Genomic DNA, 15,105 nt, shown 5'->3' on the forward strand with positions numbered 1-15,105 from the left:
CCAACAAAGGAACATCGGGCCCAGCAGCTTCTGTTCTCATGCTTGTCTACACGAGCCTTGCAGTGTGCAAGTGCAACAAACTCTTTCACTTCCATCATATTGATCCCTACTCCGGAAGAGCTTGAGAACCTACTCTTGTATCAGTGACAGTAAGAACTGAATTTTGCTCTTCATCCAATGCCTACAGCAATAAGCAACTCTTCAAATTAACAAATAATACTGAATTTTTATGGAATTGGTATGCAGTCACAGGCTATAGTGCCTGTGCTTTGCAAAATTCAGTAACTAGCATACTCTGAAATAATGCTTTCTCATACAAGCAGTAAATATTTTGTAGGCCCTAGTTGCTGCTGATAACAAGGACAAGAATTTTTTTCAAAAATAATTTTCGAAGTACCAGCTGTGATGTTTCAATGGACAGGAGACCTTAACTAATAGGCATATATGAGCATAGCAGCAGTCATATGGAAACGATGGAAAAACAGAGATCCTGACCTAAAAAAGACTTAAACAGAAAACATTCCATAGGTCATAAGCTAATGAGAAGTTGGGTTTTTTTCACTTCAGAAAAGTTTGAACTGAGTCCTCAAAGAATAAGGACAATTAGAAAAGTAGAGCGAAATTTACATTCATTTGGGACTACTATAGCTGTTATTCATTGACTGACTTGGAAACAACCACCTGTATGGAAGAGATGCTACTGGTGTTTGAGTTTGAATTTTGCTTCCTCGTGGTTGTTGTTTTTTAAATAGGCTCTCTAGTCTTTTCTTCTCATTCCAAATCAAAGACTGATATCAGCTACAAAAAGCCAATATACTCTTTGACTCCCATGGCAAAAAACTAATAAAATATACAGAGCTTTCTGATCTTCTGTATGTTCTTTTGTATCATGCATCATTATAGTTAAAACTGAACTGGTTTTAGTTGAATTATTTTATGTAAATTGTCATAGTTTGATGAAGTCAACAGAGGTATGACAACTACACCAACAAAAGGCCTACACAAAAGATTTTAAAAAGAACTGAGAAACTGAAAATACTAGGAACTCTGGAAAAACCTGCAGAAGGAATAATTTTAAGTTGTTCTGAATTCTGCAAATACAGCACTGAGGAGAACATTGAGTACCTAAATAAAGTTTATCCTCTTTATTGAAACAGTCCATGTTTGAGAATTCATGGGAGTTTTAATGTTTAATTAAGGGATTTAAACCTCGTTTTAAGTGAAAACGCAGTGCAACCTTAACTATGAACCCACGAGGTCACCTCCATAATATATTCATGTTGGGAGATCCAGGACCTGGCTTTTACATAAGTCAGTTACTACAAACACACAGTTCAAATATCAGTCACAAGCACGTGAAAAATCAATTTACAAGGAGATGAAAAAATAAATGTTCTAGGAGATAGGATATGCTAATGAAAATTAGTGTAGTGTGTTTGCTTTCTGTCCACATTCAGGTTTTGGTTTCACATCCAGTGACTGCTGAGACATGTTTATTTAGTGATTAAAAAAGAAAAAAGATTAAGCAGCAACTTTAAAAAGCCTTGTGTAGATAAAGATACGCCTGTTTTATAAGCAATTAGTAATTTCTTATTCATGGAATGTAAACTGTTTTGTCTAATTTTCCCAGAATTTGCAGATTCAAGGGGAATGCAACTCAAAGGATGAAATTCATACCCATAAAGCCTGAAGATGAGAGTAAGCCTCTAGTCCAGTCTATTTAATATATGCAGTTGTACAATACTATATCCACACTTGGGGCAGATTTACCCATCGTTGCCCTTTTTTTTTTTTAATTTTTTAATATTTAAACAAGATTTTAAAAACACATTCAAGAAAAACTTTTAAAAATGCGGGTTACTGCCACATTCATCAACAGTATAACACATCGACTCCAGGCTGGGCTGCAACACAGCCCACAGTTGCTGCTGGCCAGGGGCAGATATGGGCCTTGTGCAGGTGGCCAGGGAGCTGGAATGCCTATCCATCTTCCATGTACCCCAGGGCCTCCCCAAGGTACCAAGTACATGTCACCTGTGTTTTAGATGCAGTGCTATTTATCGAAGGTGTCCATGATGCTGAAGATGGACGTGGAGGGTGAGAGCAGGAACCCTGCACACAGAGCCTTCCCACTCGGATACCCAAGCACAGTCTGCAGTACAGCTGGATATGTGAAAGAAATCTCAGCGTTTCAGTCCACTGTCCAGAAGCTGCAAGTCCATCCCACAAGTGGTACCATTTACATCACCATTGTCACATGGCATCAGTAAAAAAGGACAAAAAATGAGGAATATTTGCCTTTTCCTGAGATGTCCTTGGAAGTTTTTAGGACAGAAGGATCTGTGATAGATACAGATGGACAAAGCGAGGTGCCAGTAAGCACCCCATAACAACAAATGCACAGTTTTAAAAAAGGGTGGGAAGGAGTTGGGAGAAAATATGAATTCCAGGTTTGCTTGTTACTCTCCAAGTTTTTAACAGAGAGACCATTTGTGTCGGCAGGAATGACTGAATCCCTGTATCCACAGCATTTGACTGCACTTGGATATATGCCTCCTACTAGAGACTAAAATGAAAGCTATATTTTAGAGCACTGGAAAAGTGAAACAAAGCCTGCAGCTTGTGTTTATAGCAATACTTCTACTTGTCTAGATGTATTTCACCAGCTCCATATTAACAAGAAAGGTGGTAGACATAAATGCTGTGTCCCCAGGAGTGTTCTGGATTTTTTGTTCCCCAGTCCTTCAACCATGAGGTAACATCTCTTTTAAAGGCTGCCCACAAAAATGCTACGTATAAGAGCGTGGGGTAAAAACACTATGGGCAGAAGAGAACATGGGCATACAAATTATAAGGCAACACCAAAATATTTTCTCAACCCAAACCCTCCACAATCACATCAAGGCTCACGTGTACTGACTTCAGCATCTGCTTCAATTAAATGACAAGAACACACCAATCTGCATTGCTTTTTTAGTGTGCTCCAAAAAAGTAAAATTGTTGGAAAAAACCCCCAAAAATTAAGAATAGAAAGAAATCTTTTATTTTTTCTGGTTTTGGACACATTAAATGGGAGCAACCAGATCTGCTAGAGGCTTAGCTCCAAGTTTTTGCAGACAAGATCAAGGAGAGAAAGGGTTAAGTCCTGAAAAATAAAAGAGCAGCAGAGCAAATCTGACTACATGTTTGAAAGGGCCTATAAAATGTTACAAGCAAAACAGGAAAGCTTGTGTTAATAATGCATAAACCAAAGAGGGGGGGGGGGGGAAGCTACCCATTTAATGGAATAATGCTTTTATCCCCGCAGTTAAAACGAAATAAAGCATGACTATTAATCTGGTAGGGCCATGTAAAAGCGCAGTTTTTAAACATTTTCTGCGAGGGGCCAGCTCGGTGAGCGCTCCGGCGAGCGGGGCCTTCGCAGGGCCGCTCGGCGCTGAGCACCAGGCTGGGCTCGGCGGAGGCCATTACCCGCCCGTCGCCATGGCGACGCTAACAGAGCGCCCGGCTTCAAAGACAAAGCTGTAATTTCAGACGCGCAGCAGCCAGAGGGAGCGGGGAGAGCTCTCTGCCACCTCACCAGCCATTACACAAATGCCCAGCACGGGCCGAGGCGGCCTCAGCGCCGCCCGCCCGGCCCGGCCAAAGCAGACACAACCCCGGCTTGCTACACCGACACGCTGCCGGGTTTATGGTGTCATTCCAACCACCGCGGCAACAAAAGTCGTTTTCACTCTTTCATCCTACGTGAAAAGAGTGGGGGTACTTGTGAGATCATGAGTTCTGGGGAGAAAACCCTCAGCGGGAAGGAGAAAGCTCACTTTTAAGTTTTGCCACTGTGTGGATAATGGCAATAACGAGTAACGGTAGTGCAGAAATAACAGCCATTAACTCAGCTTATACACAGTTGCCTCATCAATGTGCTCTTATTAAACGTGACAAAAATATCCACTTGGAAATCAATCTGTAGAGCTGGCCTTGTAGCCTAGCAATAGTTCTGTGTGCTGCCTGGGAAGCCACGGATCCAAGCTCGGATACACTTTTAAAAATCTTTTGTACCGAGTCTCCGGGAGAGAATGCAGCAGTTCTTCTCTGAGGTGCCATGTTCCCCACTGCATCACAGCCATGTGCTGAAACCACGATAAAAGTAATGTACTCCCTTTCGGTTTACTAAAATTGGGTTACCTTGCAAACCGCTCGGAGAGGACACAGAAGAGATGGAGAAAAGCCAGATCCTTGAATAACCCAAAACGTTGAAGTATATTTTTTTATATTGACACATAGAGAGAGACGTGTATAATCAAAATGGTATTACAAGCATAACTTGGTTATTATCTAGTCTGAAGGAAACCTAACCCTGTTCTGCAGAAACAGGGACACTTTGCTTCCCTCTCAGTACAGAAGTACTGTGAGGTTTTGTACCCTTACCTTCCCACCTGAGAGAGCCCAAAAGTGTCCAGAGACACTTCTACCACTAAACCCCAAACAGAGGAGCACAAAAAATACCCTGGTTAGGCAGCAAACACACCACACCACCTGTGCACACACTTCAGTCTAGGATGACATGTCAGCCCGTGAGCTGACTGGTGAGCTGCAGCACTCACCACCACTCCCTGTCCCTGAACCACGTTCTCCCAGTCCAAGGTACAGCGTGGGCCAGCACTTGCTGTTAGGTTTTGTCACTCACTCTGCTAAGGCTGGGAGGTACATGTTGCTCACAAGCTTGAGCTGGGTCCTGTGTGTGACCCTGAACCAGTAACCCCAGGCTGAACTTGGAGAAACATAAGCTGCCTGATCTGCACTTGTTTAATCATGAATGTCTGAGTTCTGCGGGATACAAAATTCAGCTTTTGACAAATCTGAGCCCATGTTATTCAAAATAAGCACACAGGAGTTGAGAGTCTGTGAGAAATTCAAATATACATAGACAGGTATACAGAATGTTTAATATTGAGGGGAAAACCAATAATTTTAGAAAGAAAGAATAAAGGAGGAGGTTGGTTTTTTTGCTTGTATTTTCTTTTTAAAGACCCCATTAAGAAAAAAACAACAACCCTTTGCATCATAGCTGATCACATATTTTGTTTCCAAGTTTCATCTTTAATGGGAGCGGGTGGTGGAGAAAAAATGTGTCAGACTGCAAGTCCTTTAATTACTTTTAAACTCTGGAGTTTCACTGCAATGCTGAAAATGAAGGTAGTCCTTAGTCCGTGTGGCTAGCTGACTACTGCCCTCTGACCGCATCTCCATGGAAATGGAGGTCAAGTGATCAAAATTCACACAGGAAGGAAAGTTTGTTTTTCTGGAAAAAATAAGTTTAAGAATTTACAGGATTGACTTCAGTCTGACCCGTATAACTGTGAATATAGGCATTAAAAAGCAAGCACTAGAAATCACTTGTTCTAACCAGCAAAAATTAAAGAGCTAATGTGTTTGTAAGTGTTTGCAAGTATATGCACGGGTGCATTTTTCAGCATTTGATAGGATTTGAAATGTAACCTCTGGTTCTTCGCAGAGGAGAAAGACAACTTGGTAGGTAGCCCAAATGGCCCCTCTCATACCAAGCTGTGGTCTCAGCGCTCAGCACCCAAGGCTACTAGAGCAAAAAAAAATCCTTGTATGTTGTCATACCTCAGAAGAGGAACAAAAATGCTGTTACTGTGATTTCCAATAGGGCAGTATGTCTAACAAGCCATGCAGGAAGAATCAGCAGTCATTTAAAAACACTTATGTGTATATGCAGTCTTCCTAAGTCTTCTTTAAAGGTACAGGCTAAAGAAAGGAAAGTAATGAAGACTGAGAGAAAACTATGACAGAATCCAAATGAAGCTATGAGATATTACTTACTAAAAAAAAGCCAAGGCTCCCCCCAACAACAAAACCCACAGATTTAATGATTTTACAGACTTGTTTCAATAAATTCTGAAGAATTGTGCTTTAAATTGCATGGAACTCTACTTTTTTTCCCACTTTCATGTAAACATGATAATAACAATACAACAAACAAGATGGGAAAGAACAGGTTTCTATGATTTTTTCATTAAGCCATAAAATCTTGACATGTATTGTAAGTTGAAATAAAAGAAAGTGATAATCTGGAGATCTTCTTCCATCTCCACTCTCCAGTGGAGTATCATATGAAAAACTGCTACTGCTTTCAGTTTCAAGTCTAAACTCAAAAGATAACAATTTGCATTAAATTTTATCCCACACCATAATGAATTAGCTCACGAGGGTCAATGTCTGTACTTAATCCACACACCATTTTATGTACCTTTTTAATCTCATTTGATTGTAACAACTGAGTTAAAAAATCTCAGACCACTTCCAGTTCCTTTATTTCCGTAATTTTCAAAAGCAAGAACTGGCTATTGTATAGTTTTCAGTTAAAGGAAAAAAAAGTAATATTTTAGATCTCTTCCATTACCTTTTCCGCAAAATGCATTGGGAAATTTAATCAGCTATGATACTGTAAATGTATATGTGAATCTACACCTTATTCTATGGCATGAAACAAGCTCTGTCCTCTCCACTAAGTCCACTACTGTGTATTCAGCAAACCTTACTAAAGCTTACTGATGCATAATGTATTACTACATGCAAATATAAATACAAATACTCATGTATGCTTATCTTTCTATTAGTTCCCAAAATGATAACTTCAATCATAAGGTGGAAGATAAACTATTAAGTGAATCTCTGCCTTGAAGGGAAAAAAACAAAACAGAAACACCAAACCCAACACCACACATTGATATAAACTCATGCAATTCAATTATACTGTAAAACAAATTATCCAGGATGGCATATTTCCCTACACCCTATCCTAATGCAATTACTCAAATGTGCCTAAAAATTCAGGTCCTAATTCTTATTTAACACAGTAAGTCTCACAATAAGGTTAAGATGATTAAAAGGGTCATCTGCAATTGTATGCATGGAAGAAAAGAGATCAAAAGCCTAAAGACTGGGAACTAAAAGTAGCCTTTTCCTGGCATTATCAGCTTTTCTATCTTAATTTCAACACTCTACGATGCTTCACCCTCTAAAATTACACTGCCGATTCAAACAGGACCATCATTACAAAGTCCTGTTGAAGCAGAACTGTGCCTGGAATTGAGTGGGAAATGGCACAGAATAATCTGCATGGCCTTAAAGAAAACTGATGCAGCGGGTTAAAATGTAAATGCCTTCCAAAGACAAATGCGGATGCCCCCTCTGCTTGTGTCTGTGTATATAAATTTTAAAGGTAAATTGATAGTGTAAACTTATGTAGATGAAACACACTTCAGAAGCACTTTTCACATACAGCACAATATAGCACAGGTTCTATAAAAAGGCATGGAATATCACTTCAAGAGAAGATTCATAGTGAATCTGAAATGTATGGCTCTAGCAAAGGAAGGAAGGTTTCAGAGGCTTAAGTAGTACAAGACATTTGGTTTAATGAAAACACATTTAAGGAACATATAAAAACCTGTTTCAAATGTAAAAAAAAATCGCAACAAACAAACAACAACAAAAGAACATTGCTAAAACATGTGAATGGCCTCACGGTACAGGACTGACTTTATCACGATTCCAACACAGTTCTATAAAACAAACAGTACATTACAAACACTTCCCATTTTGCACTGTGATGGCACCTAGAATCCCCAGCAATTATGGACACACCATAAACAATCAGACAAAGCACTGTGAAACCTGGCCTAATCTTAACACTATTGACCGTGACTGCACAAACATCTGCTCACACAGAAACAGCAGCTGACCAGGACCACTCAGGAGTCAGCCTTACATCAAAGACTGATAACTTTTGGGGTTTTTTTAACATGAAAGCTTCAACAATAGCAGCAGAAACCAACACGCAAACAGGAATGGAAGGAGGAAGAAAAAGAAAAGGCATCTACTGCTAGGCTTCAGATGTTGCTTGTCAGAGTGAGTTACTGTGTTTAGCCAAGGTTAGGAAGCTGAGGTCGTATCTTACAATGGTTGGTGAGCACAAGTGAAGGAGTTATTTGAAAAAAAAATCCTATCTTACAGGAAGACTTGTGGTAAAAATAAAGAAAAAACATTTACAGTGTCTCAGGTACTTCCTGAAATGGTATTCAAGTGAGTAATACTCCTTTGTCTTACTTTCTGCGCTGTAATCCCAATGTTCACACAGGCATGAACAAAGACATGCACCAGTGAATACATTAAGCTTTGGAATTTATAGTATGCTTTACAAATTTACAAATAACTAAGCAGATAAGACATGTGTGTTTTTATACACTATACATGTATGTACAGACATTATGTAAAATGTTCAAACAATAAAAATTGATCCCCAAATTAAAAAAAAAAAAAATCCTTAGCAGTTTAGAGATAGATTCCCAAAAGCAGAACCTAAAGGTGCTGACTTAGAAATTTAGGCAGATTAAAACAACTAGTGCAGTTCCTGCCCCCGCAGCAGGTACATCTGAGCCATGCATGCAGAGGCACCCGTGTTACTACAATTCACAGCCTAGCATACTAAAGTAACCTTGGGAGCTTTCAGCTTGCCTCTCATTTCAAGCTGCAACACTTGGTGGTTCAGGGGCTACCACAACTGCAGTTCAGTCACCCTAGCTAGGAAGGCAGCAGCCTCTGCGGAAGGGATCAACCTGAGGCAGGGGGTGGTAAGGAAATCGAAAATAAAATGCTTCAACCACCCAAACTAAATCTAGTTTCTTTCATTTCTGAATCAACACCAACACTGTTTTTGTATTTGCAGATATATGATGCAACTCCTCATTGCTTAAAAAAACATTGCAGGAAAAAAGCTACTAATACTTTACTATTCTGCTTACGACAACATTGGCCTCTTTAAATACAAGTTTTTGCAACCTTAACCACTACTGGGACCTGTAATCCCTTAGTAGGTTTCCCACATAAGTTTCATGTAGAGGTCAGATGATGTATTTCTTTTTGCATTTGTAAATGTTCTTGGATCATGAATTAGCCATTTTGTTGTTACAGGGATGTTGTAAACATTATAAATGTAAAGTATTTTGAATCTGGAAAAGGTGATGAATAGTCAAGTATCTTTTTTACAATACTTAGTGAAATTACTTTTTATACTGCAATAACAACCTAAAACTGTTCTTTAGAATAAATATGATCAATCTGTCAGGCAAAACCAAATAATTCTGTAAAGCACAAAATACAAATTAGTAACAACAGGACCTTCTCTTCACACTACAAATATTAATAGTAAGAACACCTAATTCAAGCATTTGTAATTTTGGTTTCAATGTTTCAGCTTAACCTTACAAGGACAATAGACCCCAGGGCTGCTCTGCACTACTTTTATTGTACTTTTCCCCCAAAATGGGACTTAAAATTAATGTACTAGTTGACTCTAGGACAATGAATCACTTTGACCACCCTCCATGAAGTCCTGGTTTAACTGAAGTCAGATGTAAAATATGGGCTAGGATGTGGGCATATGAAGTTCCCTCCCGATAACATCACCAATGTCAGTGGTGCTGCAGTGGCTCACACTGGTTTTGACCCTCTATTCTGACTGACATTAGGACACAAATGGGAGGCCACACACAGAACCTGGATTTGCACCTGCAGTAACTACAGAGCATGTTTTGCACCTCAGAAACACACAAAAATACATATAATTGATCTATCTATACATATGTGTTGTATGAGTGTGGTTTATTAAAAAGAATGCTAACAAGGAAAAAAACAACCTAGCAACTGCACTTGATCCAGAATTAAAATAACTTAGGAAAAATAGCAACTTCTTCCAACCCTGGATGTAATGGCTAAGAAAAGCCTTTGAGATAGCTTAGTCACTTCTTTGCAACTTGAAGCTTTTTTCCTTTTATTCCAGGCTTAAACAAAGTTCAGTGGGGCATCAAACTGCCTCAGTTTTAAATTACAGTCTGTACTTTAAAATAGAATGCATGCACCACATGTTCCTGAAGCTAGAGGGTGGGAGTGTTATTCACTGAAAATTGAAGGCTTGTTGAGTCAATAATCTTCTTTCACAGACTAACAATTTTCAGCTAAAATTTCTTGACCCAAACAAAGGAAAACAAGATCATTCAGTTATTTTACAACGTTGCAGAAAAAAGAAAGGAAAAGTGGGAAAGAGGCACACCAGTTTTATCCTACGTGATGTAAAAACAGTGGAGAATTTAATTCACAAGTATTACATACTTGCATTTCTTTCTTGTTCACTGTTTAACATACTCCCAAACAGATATTTTCAGGCAGAGACATGAACAACTACAGGACAGATTTGCTATCATGTACTACACACATCTATCAACTGGCAACAGCATTTGCCTCCCAAGAATTACAAAAAAACCATTTACAGAAGATTTTTCTTTTTCTTTCTCAAATCACAAGCAATACTCTGTATTTTTAAAATAGCACTTAAATTAGATCAAACTTAGTAATTTACTTACCTGCAAAAAATTCCATGAAGATTACAATAAAATAGGGTTGCTGCATTATATTCTCCTTTAATACTGGTTTGTCCTTACATGAAGGGCTACAGTGGTAATTAATATTTACATTATGGTAGTGCCCACAACTCTGGTCATCATTAGGGCTTACTGAACTAAGCTGTGTATAAATGTCTCCAGAATCCCTCGTCCCAGAAGTTCAATCTCTGAGAAGAGTTACCTCCTGCTCTCAATCACAGTTGCTCAAGTAATGCTGGGAAGTGTTCTCCTGGTCTATTAAGACTTCAGCCATTAAAGGCATTTGTTCAGGATGTGCTGTTGCTTGAGATGACTTCCCAACCGACTTTATATTCTAGAAGTGGGACAGAAAATGTGGATTCCAAAACCATCCCATGTATTCTTCTCATAGCCTACACCTATCAAGATCCATCTGAAATGATGTTGTTCTATGAGCCAAGTGTATCTAGTCTTGGATTTAGTTCACTACTAGTGCTCAACAAAGGTCCTCTGAAATTTAATTTAGTACCTGTCTTCTACAACAAAAAAGGTGTGTCAACCAGAGGAAAAACTGTCCATCACTCTAAACATGTTTCAGAGGCTCATTAAAATGGGGTAAAACAGAACTGTGAAGCAGTTAGCAAGATCAGGGAGGGATTGCTGATGTGCTGTTTTCCACGGTACCAAGCATAATGAAACAAGACAACTGACATCTTAGAAAAGTTCATCTGTCCAAGCAACAGTATGTATTATTTTGAGTTCTGAAGCTCATACACTATAGACGCATAGAATCACAGCCAACCTTCTCAGGTCACAGCACTGCACAAGATACAAGTGGCATTCTATCTCCACTGTTGACTGCTGTTTTGTTTTGCATAGGAATTGCTCTGCCTCAGTGAAGAGATCCAGTGAATAACTGATGTCACAGAATGAATCCATAAACTCTGAATTCTGCACGATCTAGCGGAGTAGTGATTCGCTCAATTCCAGATACATTCCCTCAACTCCAGACACAGTCTTCCCCTTTCAACACTGCATGACCTCCAGAAAGCACAAGCTAAACCTATTAAAGCACAAGCTAAACCTACTTTAGTTATAATACTAAAGCCACAATTTCCCTGCAGTTTACACAGATGCAGGTGAGGACCACCACAAACCCACCTAGTCCACAGCCTCCATCCATGCATGCTCATGCCTCCACACTTGCACTCACGGGCTTACATTAAATAGCTGAGGGATAGGAACTGGCAGAAAACTCACCTTACAAAAATAAGTGAACTGTCTTCTGTCTGTTTGTGGTGCTGTGACTGCTGCAGAGCCTGACTGTGAACACTGGAATCTGCTGTGCCACCATGTCTCAGCTGACAGGATGACAGCATCTTAAACCCTTCCAGCAAGATCATACAGTCCTTTAGGATGTGGCTAAAATCAAAGCTGCCGTGGTCCCCACTGTCTGTCCCCTTTCCCATCACAGCTACTGATTCCCATCTCCTCTTCTGAGGTGCCACTGATGCCAACACAGTTACTCAGTGATTCTGTCAAAAACTAACCCAGAAACAGAGAGAGAATATTCTTCATCTGGTTCAGCTCCCCAAGTCAAAGCCACTGGCCAGTCCCAGAAGCAACAGTGGAAGAGACAGGATGGCACAGACAACATGCTATGGGGCACAGAGCAGGACTGCAGCTGCCTGGCTTACAATGGCTCAAGATGCCACAGAGCTTTACCTGTAGGTTGCAACATAAAAAGCCTTAGCAGAAACCTGTCTTTCAAAAGCTTGGCAACCTTGGCCCATTCGACCTCATAGCTCAAACAAGCACACCTAACACTGGGCAAAAAAGGGCTTTATTAAAACAAAACAAAGTAACAGCAAAAACCTATCTGAAATTACTTTAATACTCATGCCAATTTTAAAAAATTAAATTAATTCATGTTTTCTGCTCCTCATTCTATTGACACAATCCAACATGAACATTTACAAATGCACTTATTAAACACAAAATAAAGGATTAGTCTTCATACATATACACAGCCTACTGCTGACACCAGCTCCTTTACTACAAAAACAAATCTGCAGATATATCCTTTCAAAGCTTTTTCCTGTAAGTCTGCTCCAACTTTCTCACAATAGCAAAAATGTGTATTTTGCTATTATCCCTTAAGTCTTGATAAATATGTTCTGTAGTAGCTGCTCTCCAGACAATTTCATTCAGGCCTCTCCCCCTTTATTCCTCCACTCTAACAGGGAACAGTTTCTGTTTATGACTTCCTTTCCTTCACAGAGTATCTAACTCCCATGTTTTCTCAAAGGCTTGAGATTTCCTTCTAATTGTGACCCCAACAAAAGTGCTTGGAGCACTATTCCGTGCAACTTTTCATTTGGGCTCTCAGTGACTCCACATGGTCAGAGACCCACAGGTCAAACCCTCCAGATATCAGAGCAGTTAGGAGAAGGAAAGCAAGCATTGTATAGAATCTGACAGGCCATTAGAAGTAGCTAATAAAGCCATATTTTGTTTGTAGCCATTTGTTACAAACCCACATTACAAATTTGTCTGCTTTGAACTTTATGGGAACATTCATGCCAGGACTTTTATATACAATGTGTGAAGGAAACGGAACAACTATTGAGCTGTTTAGCTGTGCTTACTGTGACACAAACCTGCTGAAAAAACTCCCCCAAAGGGTGACACAAGCCAGCATTCAGTGCTGTAGAAAGTGGCCAGCTCCTCTTCGAATCCATCAAAGGGAAATTCTTTTTTCAAAGCCACATCAGAGAAAACCATTCACCATTTAATATTACATCTCTTTTGTTGTTTTGCAGCACTTGTATAAGCTTGCTATATAGCTGCTGTGATTTTACACAATGCCCTTAAGAAATAAAAAGATAACGGGCAAATTGTATAAATACCAGAATACCATGAAACAAGACATAACTAAATTTTATTAAAAGCCTAACACCACTGCTATAATTTCAAGCTTCACTGTACAGGGGTAACTTACTGACTACTATCCTGAAGAACCACATTATGGTGAAAACAAGCTTAAGAAGCCATATTTAGTATACCAAAATGAAGCTAACTAGGAATACTGAACAAGGAATAACGATCAAGGGTTTTCATAAGCAGTCCAAAACAGAACATGGAACTCTCCTGCTTCAGAGAAAAATCGTGTTCAAACCAGCACCCCAAACAGACTTATATTAAAGCTTTTATTGTGTTCACCATATTTTGAATGTATGGATCACCATCAAAAAAACCCTTGTTGTAGTTGTTTTTAAATTTGAAAACCAAAACAAACAAAAACCCCACACTAACACCAAAACAAAATACTGAATTACAGTATCCTTCATTCCCCTCCACATGAAAATGGCAGTGTTTTTGAGTATATGAAGTGCTCTCACGTTATGCATCAAAGCTTTTCAGCAATTAGGTGTCTCAGTAACAGCATTAGGGACCAACTTAGAGTTTAAGCTATGTGGCCAAAATGGTTAACATTCATTGTTAATACGACCAGCTTACTCATACCTAGAATAATTATGAGCTACTAAATATACCAAACACTCAGGGACACAGATAATACCCAATACTCTGCTTAAATATCATGATGCTGGAGATAGGACAGAGCATGGATTAAAAGTAGGACAATTGTTTAACAAAAAACATAGGCAAATTAGCAGAACCTTAGCTGATAAGTAACTTTACTTCTACCCTAACAAACACTGTTCATGAAAAACTGGGAGACAGAAAGTCCCTTTTAGTATTTCTGGTTTTTAAACTAGGTAGCTGTTGCCAAAACAGTTCAATGTCCACAGTAGCTACTATTTTTAAGGTAACTGCCAGCATCCATTTTTGAGAACTGTTCAGACAAATTGGTCAGTTTAAAGAAGGGTTCCTGAAAACCTGTCAAATTAATACTACGTTCAAAGCAAATGGGTATCTTTTCTCATACCAGTTTCCATAGCTTCTCCTGAGACATGCATGTCTCAAACGTCATGTAAAGAATTTGTAGCACATATACTCTCCTAGGTGCCAAAGATGTAACTTTCAAATGCTATGAAGATGTTTACTGCCCTATTTTTAGGGATTTACAATTGTGCCATGTGCCAGAGGTAATATATACAAGATACTACCAGATTTCACAAATACATTTGATATCTTGATACAGTAAACTTTTCAAAGAGATCCCTCTACCAACTGCAAATGAATACATACCCAGTGAACTGCAAGAAATATCCTACATGTTTATGATACATTATTCCAAGCCAGAGGTCACACAGTTTATAAAATGTTCATCATTTAAGCTGAACATATTCTAGCTGGTTTAAATTCATGCTGTTTTATACCAACAAACAAGAAAATCCCGAAACCACAAGGTACACACAGAGACAAGGCTTAGTATTTTGTCCATTTTAAGAGCTTCAAAAACGCAAGTAGCTGCAATGTCTTCACAAAGTATATTCATTTGTGCTGTTTCCCCCACAGCAAAATGCGTAGAGCTCAGAAAAGCTAAGAAATATTAGTCCAGAATAATGTCCTAATCAAAAATCAACCTAACCCAAGTATCGCTGTCATTCCTGCTTCTACACTTGTGTAGTAATAAATAGTAGCAGAATTAACATGTCAAACTCATTACTGATGATCAGGGTTTGGAACAGACAAC

At 39.0% G+C, this 15,105-nt stretch overlaps 1 protein-coding gene across 8 annotated transcripts in view; it reads right to left on the reverse strand.

The window, feature by feature from the left end:
• The window catches only part of ARID1B (AT-rich interaction domain 1B), a 325,863-nt gene that overhangs the window by 209,644 nt on the left and 101,114 nt on the right, over positions 1-15,105 (reverse strand). The gene's annotated exons all lie outside the window — the stretch shown is intronic.

The sequence above is a fragment of the Lichenostomus cassidix genome, chromosome 3, assembly GCF_008360975.1.
Source record: "Lichenostomus cassidix isolate B80296 chromosome 3, HeHo_3.0, whole genome shotgun sequence".
Taxonomy (NCBI): Eukaryota; Metazoa; Chordata; class Aves; order Passeriformes; family Meliphagidae; genus Lichenostomus; species Lichenostomus cassidix.